The 16,496-nt window shown below is 39.9% G+C and overlaps 1 protein-coding gene across 8 annotated transcripts in view; it reads right to left on the reverse strand.

Annotated features, from left to right (window-relative positions):
- The window catches only part of LOC119657894 (protein tramtrack, beta isoform), a 500,286-nt gene that overhangs the window by 471,939 nt on the left and 11,851 nt on the right, over positions 1-16,496 (reverse strand). The window lies entirely within an intron of this gene.

Genomic DNA, 16,496 nt, shown 5'->3' on the forward strand with positions numbered 1-16,496 from the left:
AGAATTAGATTCTTCTTGAATGGAATTTTAATATTTCACTCGAATTTCAATTATTCTCGTTAATTATGACGTCGGCATCTTATTTGTATGGCTTAGGATGCTGTTAATTAGCACGAAATTGATAAGTTTGAACTTCTATAACTTTGACACTAATAGTTGGATTTTCATGGAACTTGGCATGTGTATGCACGAGACTGTCCTCTATGCCGGTGCAAAATTTGGTACACCTAGGATGAGCTTAAGGGGAGTGTTTTAGTCAATTTCTAAAAGTTGATAATGTACTATTAGTAAATTTTTTGAGCAGATACCGGAATGGGGCATCTCTCGAAGATTAGATTTCACATAAGTGTTTTACACAAAGCCTTAAAAAGGGCTGCAGATAAATAGATTCTTCATAAAAGACACTAATATTCCACGCGAATGTCAATGATTCCGGGTAATTATGACGTCAGCATCTGATTTGCATGGCTTTGGAAGCAGTAAACTCGCGCGAAATTACGAACAGTTTGAACTGCTATAACTTTGGCGTTAATTACCTGATTTCCATGAAATTTAGCACATATATACAAAATTTTGTCCCCTATGCTTCCTTCGGAAGTCCTAGGATGAATCTAAGGGGGGTTTTTCAGTAAATTTCTAAAAAGTATTATAGTAATATACTATTAGTAAGTTTATTTGAGCAGATATCGGAATGGGACATATTTTGAGGCCTAGATTTCATCTAAGCGCACCACCTCGATTTTTTTCGGATTTTTGGGTTGGGTAGTTTCCGAAAATGAGTCCTGTCTCACTTCAAATGCGTGCATTTTGACTCCTTACTCACGCACTTTGCAATTTATGCCAAAACTAATGTCAGTTTCGGAAAGTACAAATCGAGACCTTTCATTTGATACCCTATACAACTATATCCGGGGAAAAAAAAATTTTGAATCCCCCCTTTGCATGTATGGGGAGCCCCCCCTTTAAACTCCACCTAAATTTATGCCACTCGCTGTATGCGTGGGATTTCATAGTTCCCATCTGTCCACCAAATTTCCTTCGGATCGGTTTAGCCGTTTTGGAGAAAAATGCGTATGACAGACAGACAGACATTGAATCGAGTTTAATAAGGTTTTGTTTTACACAAAACCTTAAAAAGGAAAAGCTGCAACAAATATAATCTGTTGAGATCTTCAAAAAGATTACTAAAAATAGACAATTGCCAATTACGAAAGTATTACTGATATACCGACGCACTAACCGTCGCTTGGCGCTTGCCGAATAAAGGCACCAATTTTACAGGTCACTCAGCACGTGGGAATATAGAGGGGGGGAAGAGCACCCGTAAAACCGTGCCAGCTCAGTGTGAGACGAAATACAAAAGTTCCGTGGAGGGCAGTTTCGATTTCATCCTTACCAACCTGCCCGGATCCTACTTCTCTATATTTCCATGCGCCAATACAATATCCTCTTCGATTTCCTCTCCTGTTACGTCCCTTTTTGTTCTACTCGTCTGCATCGTTACTCAATTTGGTACACCACACAGATCCATAAAAACATCCGCTTAAGGGGGTCATCCCGTATGTCGGGTTGGAGAAATCGATTTTTTTTTGCATGAATTGTATCTATATATAGTTGAGAATATGTGGGCAAATGGATTTTCCGATATTCCGAGTCCTTCAGAAATTACAGGGTTAAACAGGTAAGGAGTTTGCAGCCGCGGCTAGAGTACTCGATGAGAAAGAGCATCGAATCTTTTTTTACCGATTAGTTTTTTACCTGAGCCTTATAAATTCGAACACAGGTATAAATATGAAAAGATCGAAAACCAATCAATTGTCTAAACTTATTTGCTGTTTGGAATAAAAAGGATAATCCAGTCTAGAGTGAGCACTGAAAGGCGATCAAGTTATACTCAGTTATATTTTGTTGTAAGTATTATACTGTTTGTGTGTTCAGTGATTTTTTTAAATGGATCGTACGAAGGGAGATCGCTTTAACGTTCAACGTCATGCTGGCACTAAAAAACGAGTATTTCATGGGAATCGATACTTATCAGAGAAGAAAAAGGACTTCGCATCAACATCAGCAAAGAAACTTTTAGCAAGCATGAACATGAATCTTAGGATCCCGCAGATCCTAAACAACAACCTAGCTCTAGTCTAGCTTAGACTAAAACGACTGGGGTTTTTAGTCCAATATGATTCGCAACCTTGTCGTGTTTTTGCGATGATAAAAGGGAGCGTTTTTCCACCTGTTGGCACTTTCGGTCACGCTGCTCCCAGGGCAGAGGTGAGGCAGCGTCTGATGAGTTGCCTCTGCCCTGGATGAAACCGTCAGTCAAAATTTTTGATTTTTTCAATTCTATGAACATGGATGTTCCAATTGCGACAAGTTTTGTATATTGGATTTTGCTGGAGTTTTCTCCGATATTTCTGCAAATTTCTGCAAATAATAAAATATACGTAGCAGTAAGAAAGGAATACGTAGGACATGTCGAGAAAAGAATGGGAACGCGGCTTAGAAATGCAAAGAAGAATCAGAAAGGCATTGGTGGAAAAGGGGCTGGAAAACTTACTAATAAAGACCTCACTACATTTCCTGGGCTAGCTATTCGTCGACACGCAAATTCGATAGAAGGAATGAAGCAAGAAATTTGGGAAACTTTCTTCCATAAATGTTCTACAGACGAAAATCCTCAGCATCAAAATTGTCCAGCAGGCGAGAACAGTTGGTGCAAATGGCGCAAAGCGGAAGCTAAAGGAGAACTGGATAGTTTTCACCACGAGACTGAAGAAGTTAAAACAGTCATCAAACCAATCTACGAAGATTTGTCACGAGGTGATCTCTTGAACAGATGTTTAGGAGCAGAGACCCATAATAAGAATGAGTCGTTAAATGCATTGATCTGGACTTTCGCTCCTAAACACCTTCATTCTGGGGCCAAGGTCTTAGAAATAGCCACTTTTCTGGCTGTAATTATTTCCAGTGAAGGATTCAATGGTATTCTCAAAATCCTAGTGACAATAGGATGTCAAGTTGGTCACATATGTCAGGTTTATGCCGACCGCCGTAATGAAGCGCGAATTTGGCGGTCCGAACGACGATCGACTGACCTCGCTAAAAGAGCCACAATTGACGCCAGAGAGCAACAATCGGCCTTACAAGACTTTTTTGAAGAAACGGAGGGTGCTCTCTATGGAATAGGTATAGCAGATTAATTTTGAGCTAAAATTTTACTCTTGATAATCACATTTAACTTTTCAAATGCGTTTTTCTCGAAACTGCATCTTGAAAACCGGTTGTCACCATAGCTCAAAATCTATCCAACCAAATTCTGTGAAATTTTCACGGCTTCGTTAGTACATATTTCTACGGTCCGCAAATTAGGATAATTGCAATCGGATGGGTAGTTTTTTTTTTATTCATAAAAAAAGTCGTAAAAAAACACCGAAATCCAAAAAATTAAGTTTAAAAGCCCACCAAAAATGTACCTTTTAATATTTTCTAATTATCCTAGTTTGCGGACCGTGGAATATTGTGTACATTACAATGCCGTTTAGTTTTTTTCCCTCAGATGAACACAGCGCCCTCCAGCGTGACAGCAGAAAAACACCTTTTCTTTGGAGATGGATGCATAAATTAACACCTATTCCGAAATTAAGCTGAAAAATTTATCACATATACTAGAGATATCAATAAACATATGGTGAAAAAATCACGTTTCTATCTTTATCCAGTCCTTCAAAATAATTTTTCAAAGAAAGGCAAAAAAAAACGGCCGTCACACGGGATGACCCCCTTAAATGATACACTGCGGAAGAAGTTTTTGCCTTCTAAGAATGGCGCTGTCTTGTTCATTTCAAGGCTCCGCGCTCCATTGTAAGTTCTATGACTACACTGATGAGCGTCGAGGCGGCCCTTGCTTATGGTGATTTGAAAGTCCTTTGATCCCACACTCGCTGCTTCTGCAACCCCACCCAACCTTTTCCCACTTTCATTGCATATTCTACCGCCAACTCTCCACAACGATTCTGGGAAATATGCACTCTGTTCTTACTTCTCTTCCGTGTTTACTTCCTCTACCAATGTGGCCTCTACGCCTCCTCTAGGAGCAGACCGCTCCAAATTTCTCACCGTTCCGCTTTTTACCCCTTTCTTGATTGACTTCCTCATTGGTGTCGAACTTGGTCTCAACGGGCTTCCTAAACTCTTCCTTGTTAACTGTAAATAATACTTTCTCCTTATATGTAAAACTTACAACAAAATTCACAATGAATGCTAGTGTCTTCATTTTTTGGAAAGATGCCCCTATTATCTCTATCCTCAAAAGCCGAGGCCCTACTCTAGCTGTAAACTACCCCTTCTACCTATTTTCTTTCTCTTCTCCAGAATCCTCAAGAGATACGTAAGCAACCAATTTACCGCGCATTTCGGTAACCTTAAACCTTCAACCTTCAGGAGTTTACAAACTTCCTTTTTCCAAAGTGTCTTAGCTTAACTTCCCCTCCTCAATCATCTCATGGCTTTCCTCCCATCAAACCGTGCCTGCAAAATTTCTGTTCATGGTTACTCATCTCATTCCTCCATACTTGCATCCCTACTATTACAACTTTTTTATTAATGGCCTTCCCTCTCTTGTTCTCTGTATTCCAAACTACTACTACTCTGGTGCATTTACGATCGGTTAACAAGCAGCCACTAAATGTTATCAAATGCCACTGGATGTGTTATTTATTTAAAGCCTCTCCAACATCCTTTTCCTACTCCCTTCAAGACCTCCCCACTTCATTGACATCCATCAATCGCACTTTCAAAATCTCCTATCCTATGTACCTCCTCTGACTTTTCCTCAACCCAGTCATATTTAGCACTTGAATGGCATCTTTGAATATTGGTCTGTAATCTGGTTTTCCTTCCGCAAATGTGATGGTCGCGTGCTTGAAGTTTTACAACACAAATTCACTCGATCCTTCTTTTTCAAAAAGAACTTTCCCGTATGGACTATCCTCCCCGGTTCTCAGGCTCAATTTCCCTTCCCTGCAACAACGCCGCGGACAACTTGGAAGTCCCCTTTGCGGAGCTTGACAGTTACTTTCATTCTCTGATCTCAAGATTATGCCAGTCTACAACGCCCTCTAGCTTGGCACCTTTCACTCCGTCTCTTTGCCTGGTTTTAAGCGTTAGTTAAGCTACTTGCTCCTCGCCCCCTTCTGAGTACAATGCGTTATTAAAAATTTACTACTTTTCTCTGTATTGCTCGTTAAATAAATAAATACAAAACGAACAAGGCAATGCAACCAAGCGCGTCGTGCCAAAAAGCGGAACTTGTAACCAAAATTGAATGAATGAGGGTAAGATTGGAATTAAAAACACGGTCAGAAGGAGCTAAGACGTCTCAGAGTTAGGACCCAGTGGATCAACAAAGCCTGCAAAAATCTACAGGGTTAGCCCCATTGATGAGTGTCGTGCAAGAGAAGCTGACTCCCGAATATGTTACTTTCCTCACTTCTAGAAAAAGGCGCTTATTTTCCCTCTTTTTGAGGATAGCAGACACCCAATTCTAACTGTAAACTACGGTTCTATCTATCATCTTTTTCTAAAGTCTTTAAAGCCATAAATGGCAGTATTCTTCTTAGCAAACTTTCTTTTCTTAATTTCCCTTCTCAATCAAATCGTGGATGTCCCCTCTCTCTATCAAACCGTTCCTGCAGAATTTCTTCTCATTATTAGTTATCTGATTCCTTCTCTCCTTCCTTTGATAGTCCACAGGGCTTCTTATTTTGATTCCTTCTATTTTATCGATAAACTTCCATCCACCCTTAGGTGCCAGTGTTTGCTTTACGCAGATCGCCTTCAGTTATTTGCTTCTGTTTCGTCTGAATGCCACCAATGCCACCACGATCGAATAGAGAGATCAACCATATCTGAGTTACAGCTGTCAGAAGCCCAGAAACAAAATAGAGCTATAAAATAATCGAGGGAATGAGGAGAAAACATATATGCAACCCCATAGCTTGCCGAAAACCTGAGTTGGCAGCAAACTCCCAATCAAGTGCAAAGACGAAAGTTGGAATTAAAGACGGGAATGACAGACGATTCCAAAAGCACCCTCAAACGACCGAAAAGTTGGCATATCCCAGAGGTAAATCAACAACACCTGATGAAATCTATAGGAAAGCGCTAGCCCCTCTGCAGAAGACCGTGGCACTAGATAAACACCCTAGAAAGGCTAATCAGCGAACAAAGCAAAATGGGGAAAGGACTATTCTGTCCGAGATGCTGAAGTGTGAAGTCTGCTCTGAGAGACGGTATCAACCTCTTAATCTTGCCGCTCTGGGTTCGTCATGGGTATCTGTGTTCGTCTTGTCTTTCTTTCGCTGTTGTGAGCTTACTACTTGCACAGCTTTAAGGGTGATGATATTGAAACTGAAGCACAGCTAAATTCTGTGGATACCCTATACTCCACTAAAGAGTCAACAGGAAACATTAAAGTGCGCAAGGATATTTCGATTTTAAATTGAGAGTTCAGCCTTTTTCTTCTTCTATTTCTTTAGCTTTTGCCCGGTTTAGAAGCAGGTTCGCTTCGTCGTGATTAGTTGCGTCATTTTATTCTGTCATAAGCCTGATCTGGATGCAGTTGTGAGGCTTTCAATTCTCCTGTATCAAACCAATGTTGTTTCGGTCGGCGTTTTGGTCGCTTATCATCGACTTCGATGTTTAGATCAAGTGAACTCGTGAATTCGTTTTAGCGCGAGTTATGTGATCATACCATGGAAGCCGCCTTTCTCGCAATTTTTCCACGATCGGTACAACCTCATTTCGATCACATTCGTTTCATATGTGATCACAGCATGTCACGCCATTAGTTCAATGCAACATCTTCGCGGGGATATTTCGATTTTAAATTGAAAATGCAGCCTTATTTTTATGATGCAGGGTACAGCGTGGGAACTTCCTGATTTGAATTGTGCGCCACACAGCGGTCATTAATCTCATGAAAGTGCACGTGTGTGCATTCAAAATGGCGCAGCCTAATGTTTTTTTATATCCTTAGTTTAGTAACAACCATGCAGTGGACAAGAGAAGAGCGTAGATTTGCCGTGGTGACTTATTTTTCTGACAATCGTTCGATTATTGCAACTCAGCGTACATTTAGAAAAAAAAGTTAAAATCGCGCCTGCAGGTCCTGTCCTGGTCGGAAATCAATTGTTCAGTGGGTGAACACATTTATGGGTACTGGCAGTGTGCGTAAAACAAACCCAGTACCCTCAAAAACCACGAGGGCTGCAGAGAACGTCGAGGAGCTACGGGAGGGGATTTTCAAACCCCCAAGCGATCTGTAAACAAACATTTAGTTGCTCTTAGGATTTCTGATCACATAGTAGAACGAATTTTTCATCAAGACCTAAAATTTCAGGCAGTGGTGCAATGCACGCGCTTGTAAGACCTTGGTTGAAAACCTGTCTCCTGAAACCACGAGAATTTCACGAATCACACTTTCATATAGAACTTGTGACTCTTTGGTATGCATTATCTTTTTTTGAACAAAAAAAAAACACAAGGCAATCACAGATGATTGAAGAATTTTTCCTTCCAAAACTTGAAGAAATGAAACTGAGGGATGTGTAGTTCCAACAAGACGGCTCCATAGCCCACACGGCACCAACATCAATGGCTTTCTTGCGGCAACATTGTCCTGAACGTCTTATCTCTATGAGGAGTGACGTTGAATGGCCAGCACGCTCGCCAAACTTAGCACTCTCTGATTCTTTATGGGGATATTTCAAATCCTTGGTTTATACTAATCGTCCGAAAACATTGGGTATGTGTGTGGGGGAGGCAAAGCCACCGAACACTCAGACCTTAGTGGTCCATTGTACTCGATTTCCCCGTCTAACGGAATATCCCGGATTCCTTTATATATCACAGGATTTTCGTTGGGGGATGTGATGCTACCCGCTGCAATCGAAGCAGATCGGCATCAAAAATTTGATATCTGATGCATCCGTAGGCGGGGCACTCACATAGAAAATGTTCCGTGGATTCCGCTTCCTCACTACAGGATGGACACCTATCATCTTGGATAATTCCCATTCTGAACGTATGTCCAGCTAGTGAATTATAGCCAGTCAGAATTCCCACAATACTTCTGCAAGTCCTCCTGCTTTTCGACAGGATAGACTTTGCAGTATGTTTGTTTGGTTCTGACAGGAAAAGTTTGATTTATCTAGCAGCATTAAGGCTTCGCCACCTGTCATTATGGGAAGCTTGTTCCCAGTTTTTGATAGCAGCTTGACTATCGTTACAGATTGCGATGCGCGTGCCCTCCAACCGCTCGTCAATCATCCAGGTTGTCACCCTTAGGATCGCATACACTTCAGCCTGAAAGACCGTTATGTATTGTCTCAAAGGGAAAGCCCACTTTTCGTTTTTATTCGAGAGGTAGACTCCTGCTCCGGAACCATTTTCTGTTTTTGAGCCATTAGTTTAGAAGACGTCAGTATATCCTGACACAGATTCTTCTGGTTCGTCCCAGTTTACTCTCCGTTTCAAGATATCATCATGTCTTCTACCAAACAGATGTATGAAGATCTGAAAATCAGAAGACATTGCGAAAACTAGATTCAGTTCTCCCAATGACTCTTCCAATGCTCTGTGCCCCCACGTCCAGTGTTTTCCCATAGATCTTATTGAATTAGTCTATGGGCTGCCCTCTTTGCAGTGCTCTGAATAAACAAATGCAAGGGCTGCAAATTGAGTAATGCATTCAGAGCTGCGCCGGATGTGGTGCTCATGGCACCGATGTTACCTAGACACATAGTTCTTTGCAGTGTAGCTAGTTGACAGCGAAAACTCTTTTGTTTCACCTTAACGCACCACACTACGGATGCATAAGCGAATATCGGCCTAATGATACCAATATATAACCACATTACTACCTGAGGGCTAAGTCCCCATATCAAGGCAAAGGTCCGCCTACACAGCCCATAAGCAGTGCAAGTTCGTTTCATCTTTACCTCTACATGTGTGTTCCAAAGAAGCTTCCTGTCTCGAATAACTCTCAGATATTTCACTTCTTCGGAGAATTGAAGGGTTGTACCTCTTATCTCTGGAAGGCAAAGACCATTCAGTTTCCTCCTTTTTGTAAATAATACTATAGTGGTCTTATTTGAATTTGCGCCTGAGACACCAACTATCAATCAAATCAACGGCGCGTTGAGTATTTCTAACCACCATTCCGGGATCTCGGCCAACAGACACCAACACCACTTCATCCGCATAAGCTTGAACGTGTATTGGCAGCATAGTCCGCAGAAAAAGTGATAGCACACCTCCTTGAGGGCAGCCTTTCGTCGATTCCGTTGTTAGGTAGCGATCAACACCCATTTCAGTATACAACAATCTCTGCGATAGCATAGCGTAGATCCACTTTATTAGAGTTTCATCAACACCATGTTCTCTGGGGGCAACACAGAGCTTTTGGAAGGGCACACAGTCAAAAGCCCCTTCGATGTGCATGAACACCCCCATCGGGTACTCTACTCAGAGTTGCATCCTCTACTTTTGAAGCCAAAGAATGAAGAGCAGATTTATAGGACTTTCCACGTTGGTGAGCATGTTGGTTTTCATTTAGGGGGTGCGAGGCTAGCACCTTCTTGTGAATGTGACGCTATACTAGTCTCTCCAGACATTTCAGCGAAAATGATGTTAGGCTGCTTTGCCTGAAGTTCTTTGGATTTGAATAGTCATTTTTCCCAGACTTTAATATGAAGACCTTCACTTTCTGCCGAGCGGAAGTCACGTAGCCCAGAGCAAGATATCCTCGAAAAATATTGCTTAGAATTTGCTCTAAGTACTCTATACCCTCCTTCACCATCGCTGGGTAGATGCCATCCATGTCAGGTGCTTTGAAGTGTTGAAATGATAGTATAGCAGCTCTCGCCATTTCATTTCAGGTTTGCAGAAACCGCCAACTCTCTTCTTGCCACTCCGGAGACCTGTTCTCCCAGATGGTGTACTTCTAAGAGAGTCTATATCACAGATTTATATCCATTCTGAAGTTCGAGAAAGTATCACCCAGTTTTCTAAGAGAGTCCAACTTGAACAAATCATCCTTATTAAGGACAGTTCCTCACAGTATGCTCTAAAAGAGTCTCGTTTCGAACGTTTTATGAGCCTCTTATACTTTACGTTATGAGTTCCGGAAGTTTCGCCAGTCGTCATCTTTATTGCTTTTGCGAACACGATTTAGAAATCATCTGGTTGATTTCCTGTCTCTGCAGTTCTCAGTTCCACCAGGGAACCGTTTTACCACGTTGGCGTCGTGAAATAGGCCAAACCTCTTCAAAGCACTCTAAAAGTGTGCGATTCAGCGTTTTCAATTGATCTTCTATCGCCAAAGGAGTCCTTAGTCGCCTAGGGAGCTCAACTTTGCCAAGAAGCTCATTGAACTTCGTCCAATCTGTTTTCCTAGGATTCCGTCTTTGTATTACAGGCGGTTCGCCTGCAACAGTTAGACTAAATTCTAAGTGGTGATCTGAGGTGAGACTTCATCTAACACTCGCAACCTTGGGTACACTGAAGATCAATGTTCCTGCTGCTATTGCTAACATCGACACAGGCACACTGGACAAGGTGGAACAAAACTCTCGATTTCGACTCTATCAATGTAAATCGGAGGTCAACTGGAATATATTACTTTTAAAAATTAATTTAAAAAATACTTTAAATGTACCTCTATGTAAAAATAGAAAAATTAAAATGACATTTCTAATAATTATTGTTTTATGATCTTTTCAAATAAGGAAGTTCCCGTGACGCATCCTGTATTAAAATGCACCCATTTTGAGGCTCCATAAACTCTTTAAGGGGTGACAACCGTGATTTTTGAATGGGGTTGCAGAGAGAAGACCTCCATTTGCCTTCTCCACACCCTCCTAATCTCTTTTTACCAATTGCTAGAATAAAAGGCAAGTAGAGAATTTTTGAAAGAAAAATTTTTGTGCTTTTGGATGACATAGATACATCCATATATATTTGCACGAATCACTCAATCAAGTGACAGTAAATTTGCTTGGATTTTTTTTAAATAAATAAACTTTGGAGGAAATATTACATTTTCCAATCGAGTGCATTCGGCTAATTTATCGACGGCGATGGTCTCAACAGTTATGTAGTTTCGAAAGGCGGCATATTCAACACTCTCAGTTTCCAAGATTATATATTTTGAGAGCCCGCGGTAAATTTGAAAATCAAAATTACGTTGCTGAAAGAGAATATACTTCTAAGATGAGGAGAAAATGTTTTGAAATTCTTAAAGAAGTTGCCATAATCTTTCTAAAAACCTTATCTAAAGGCCTAATACAGCTTTCATCTTGACTTTAAGCTTCTAGAAAATCTATAATCTATTAATAAATCCTAGACTCTGAAAGCAGGTTGTATTCACAACTTCATGATTTAGTTCCATCCTCGAAACATGACAAAGAAAAAATGACTCTTTTCCAATTAACTTAAGCACTATACTACGCTTTTATAGACGTCTTGGAAATTTATGGGCAAAAATTAGAAATTTATAGCTCTGAACGCAAGGCTTGAGAACTTTACAAGAATGGGACTAAATAAGGCGGTTAAATAAACTAGAGATAGAAAGCGATAAAATATTACTATCCTAAGATGTGCGGCTGGAAAGGGTCATTTTCGATGTGTATTTACTGAGAGAGAAATCTGGAAAATCTAAACTCCAGGAAATGGCATACATACATACTCCAGTAAATATTAATGTTTGATTGTCAATTGTGTGGATAACGACGCAATAATTGTCTCGAAGGTACTAACTGTCTTTGATTTCTAAATATAACGTTTTGAAATAGTTTGACAGATGAAGAACACCAGGAGTTCTTTCCGTTCGCTGATTAAAACTCCACATTTCTTTCTATTTACCATCACAATCGCTATTATTATAACCATAGCAGACCACCAAAAAAATGCATGACTGGCTAAGTACAAAAGTTAGATCGGAGCGAATTTCGTTGTTACTACAAGAATTTATGTCCTATTATTTTTTGGCTAATTTTTTAAGATTTTGTGTCAAACAAAACCTTATTAGAATCGATTTAATGTCTGTCCATCAGACCCGATTTATTTGGAAACGGCTGAACCAGGACGTGTACTCTATGAATCTCTTTACAAAGGACGGGCGGTATTGTTTTGAGAGGGTATTTCCCATAGATTCGAAGGGGAGTGTAACATTTTTTTGCACAGAATATGGTCATGCGGGATATCAAATAAAAAGGTTTGATTAGTACTTTTCGGAACTGATTCTATTTTTGACACTGGCTGAAACGCGGAGGAATGAGAGGTCTAAATGTAAGCCCCGAAAAGTGTAATAGGGGCCGTTCCCAGAACCTATACAACCGAAATATCAGAAAAAATTCACAATAGTGCACTTATATAAAATTTAGGCCTCAAACTACATCCTATTCAGATATAATAATTATCATATTCTAAAAATTTACCCGCAAACTATCCCACAAATACGTTATAAGTAATAATATAGTACACAATTTTGGAAAGTTTGACAAAAATCCAACTCTTATTAACAAAGTTATAGAAGGTCCAAATTTTGTACTCTGCGTGAATTTATCGCACTCTAAGATGTGCATGACGTCATCATCATATAAAGTGAACTGATATGAACGAGGGAGTTTGGAAATTCACAAGGCTTCTTCTTTTTCTTCAGCCTTTGTCCCGTTCACAAGCGGGGTCGCCATTTGGCTCTATCGAATGCCTGATCTGGGTGCAATCTCGAGGCTTTCAAATCCCCATCCAGCGTATCAAGCCATCGTTGTTTAGGTCTGCCTTTTGGTCGTTTACCATCGACTTCGATGTTCAGACCAATCTTGGCAAGTGAATTCTCGTTTGCACGAATTGCGTGACCATACCATCGAAGACGCCTCTCTCGCAACTTTTCCACGATCGGTGCAACCCCACAAGGCATATTTTGAATTTGTAGTTCACACAAAATGAACACAAAACCTTTATCCCAGACACGTCAAGCATCTGGTAGTCCGACTTTTTGTTGAAATAACACATTTCGGGGACCAGCAGTCCCCTGCATGAGTGTTCAGTGTGGAGAAGAGAGCACACTAACTAACTAACACTAACTAGTTGGTCTCCAAAATACAATATCTGTATTCCTTCAATAAAATAAAAAAATTTGAGCCATTATCGGAATTTCTCCTGAAATTTGTACTTTCCTTAAACCACTTGCTAGAGAATACCCCTCTGAAATTTAAGTGTCATGTTCTCAAAATCTTTTCAAGCACGTAAAACTAAATAAACTCTAAGTAAAACACTTCCTTAATAGCAATTCCCCAATTGTATTATTCAATGACGTAACCTTCTACATATATATAATGAGTTGGGAGTGACACATTTATCAGAGGAGGGAGTCGACTTTTCCTAGGGTAAAACTATAATTTACGTTGCAAACTGATGAATAGTGACAGTACTGGTTCACCAGCACCAAACTGCATCCCCGCAGAAGTATCTATCGATACGTGGTTGCTATGTTGCCTGGTTGGAGAAAGTGAGCAAAGTCCTTGACATTTCGGCCCTTCAAAATCATTTTATCAAAACACTCATCCGTCCGTTGCATACAGGTTTTATAACGAAATGATCCTTGACTACTAAAAACCGATAACATGTCCTCGATTGAGCCGCAAAAGTGGAAAAATCAATGGTTTGACTGCGTCTCAACTACTCCGAAACGGGGTCAACGCAATAGAAACTATGAATAACCAAACGGATAGTAAACTCAACATATTTTTGAATATCGCGACACACGGCTTTGGTATTTCCGTTTCTGGTACCTTTTGGTCTAATTTTACAGGAGACTCTCTTTGATAACACCTCAAGTCTTTTCACCATACATTGCTTTGACCGCTACTTGAATTCTCCCTGAACCTTTTACAACATTCATTTGTGTATCAACAAAGTTTTAACGGAAGTTACACTTTGTAGGGGTAAGCAAAAAACAGCTAAATCTGTATATAATGGATTCATACACGTTAGCAAATGTTGGTCAATCTTGGTTCTCCACTTGAACTTGTACCCAGATTTCTTGTGATTTATGACTTTTATTAAGTTACGTCACAATGTTGAAGCTGAGACCGAGTATACAGGAAGCTCCTTTTTAGGAATCGGCTTACGTTATTTTGAGGAATTGAGGAACACAATTTGACTTAAAACGTTTTTGCTTCAGCTTCCAATGCTTTCATTTTAGGACTCCATTGTAGATTTTGGAAGAAATTTTGGTCCTAAGATGCATCATCATGGAATCTATTGGTATTCTAAGTCAAGGTATTTCTGTACTTTATAGAATTGTAGGAAAAAAATGTGATTGAAGTGGAATAAAAAGACGGATTAAAAATTTTAGCTTATTATGGTTAAGCCCTTCTTCATTTGGATCGAACCTAAGGACTCTTGTAGATATAGTATCCATCCCAAATGAAGCGATGCTTATTGAGAATTAATGGGTAGGTATCCAATAGCTACTGCTGCTTTCTCCGCTCTAACTTTCTTGCGGTTCTCCCAAAACCATATGACAACTATAATATAATATTCTCGAGTTCATAAACTACTATTAAATATAAGACCAAGAAGCGTGACTTTACAGGTATTCAACTTCTTTGACGCAAGCGAATACAAAATAAATCAAGCACGTGATCTGTCTTATTTCACGTACTCTTTATAAGCTGTTAACCTTCTTCTTCTCGTCGTTGCCCCATTCGCTAGCAGGGTCGATTTGTCTAGGTTAAGCTTGTAGAGTGTTGGGCCATGTTGATGCCCTTTTCCATAGTTGCTTTTTGGTAGCTATTTCTGTAAGGCTGTGCGTCAGTTTGATTATCATCTCATTTGATGCTGTGTTAGTGAAAAGCCGTGAAACAACAAAAAGATAAACATAAACATCCATGACCAGCGGGATTGATTGACACTCAACCAAAGCGACGTCCAAGTGAGCACAGAAGGAATATAAATATTGACCGATCGCAAATAAGACCAGAATGCAAGTATAATTAATTTAAAGGAGAAGACACCATATTGGAGGAGGAGGCGGCCCTGCACTTTTTATGCAGCTGCCCGGCCTCCTCAGATCTCAGACGACGACACCCTGATAAGGTTTTCTTCAATGAAGGATCTGCACACTGTCTCTGGAGAATGTTCCCAGATTCGCTAAAGCCTGCGAACGCCGTAGGCGGGAAGCCATTGAATATTCGATTTACGAGAATAGTAAAATGGGCCTAACAATGGCCTGAGTGCTCGGAGCTACGGGTCATCCCAGTAAACTAAACTGAAAGAGAAGACAGCCTCCTATGAATACCTGTCCTGTCCTGATTTGATTTTTATAACCCGTGTTGTGAACGATGCAGATATGCATACTACATGAGATAAAAATTAAAACCAATTATTATATTGGTCGCAAAATGGTTGCATTTCTCTTAAATTGTTGCGACAACCTCAAAGATAAAATAAGAAGAAAATTCTTAGACTTAAAAAAATTCATATTGCTGATATTATAGTGAGAAAAGAGGTCTAACCTCACTTTTTTAGTTCTGATTTAAGTAATATTTTTTTACCGTCGCTTACATTTATATTTCGAGTAGTTGCACGTAAGAGGACAGGAAGATACCTAGAAGTTATATTTGAAATCACATTCAAATATAAAGAAGGGAACCTAATTGAAGAAGCAAACATTGCGTCTTTAGAAACATGAAAGAGTAAATGACTTTGGTTTCGTCCAGGGCAGAGGGAACTGGTCAGACGCTGCCTCACCTCTGCCCTGGGAGCAGTGTAATTGAAGTGGTTGCAAGATGGTATTTGCTCCCTTATATAAATTCAAAAACACGACATTTGTATGAATTATAATCAGGACAAAAATCGCCTGATAAAATTCTGGCCTAAGCCGGCCGAGGTTAAAATAGAATTTTGTTTGAGGATCAGTTATAATTTTTACACATGTCGCATTTTGGAACTGACAAATGCCAACCAAAGAGAATTCACTTGTTTTCCGTGTATTGCCTTCAATTTCATCAGTCCGCTCTTGGTCTAACTTCAATCCACTCAGAGGATTAAAAGGTCGATCCTTCAAGTCAAGCGGAGTCAGTTATTATTATTATTATTTTAATTTTTGTAGTAGAAACATGTCTCTCTTTTCCCAATATTTCTTTAATCCCAATTTCACCAAATTCTGATGACCAATGGCGAATCAGATGCAACCATGAGTTATACCAAATATTTAACGACCCTAGAGTCTTCAAATTAATAAAACTTCGGAAGTTGTAATGGATGTTCAACATATGGACGACACTCGGATACTTAAAGGGTATTGGAAGGTGAAGCAGAAAGATGAAGAAAGACCGGTAGGAAAACCCCGGAAGGGAATGGCAGATTCTGTGGACGAAGACAGCGTATCGTGGTTCGGTTTTCAAAATTGAATGAATGATTGGAGGAAG

This window comes from Hermetia illucens, chromosome 5 (assembly GCF_905115235.1).
Source record: "Hermetia illucens chromosome 5, iHerIll2.2.curated.20191125, whole genome shotgun sequence".
Lineage (NCBI taxonomy): Eukaryota > Metazoa > Arthropoda > Insecta > Diptera > Stratiomyidae > Hermetia > Hermetia illucens.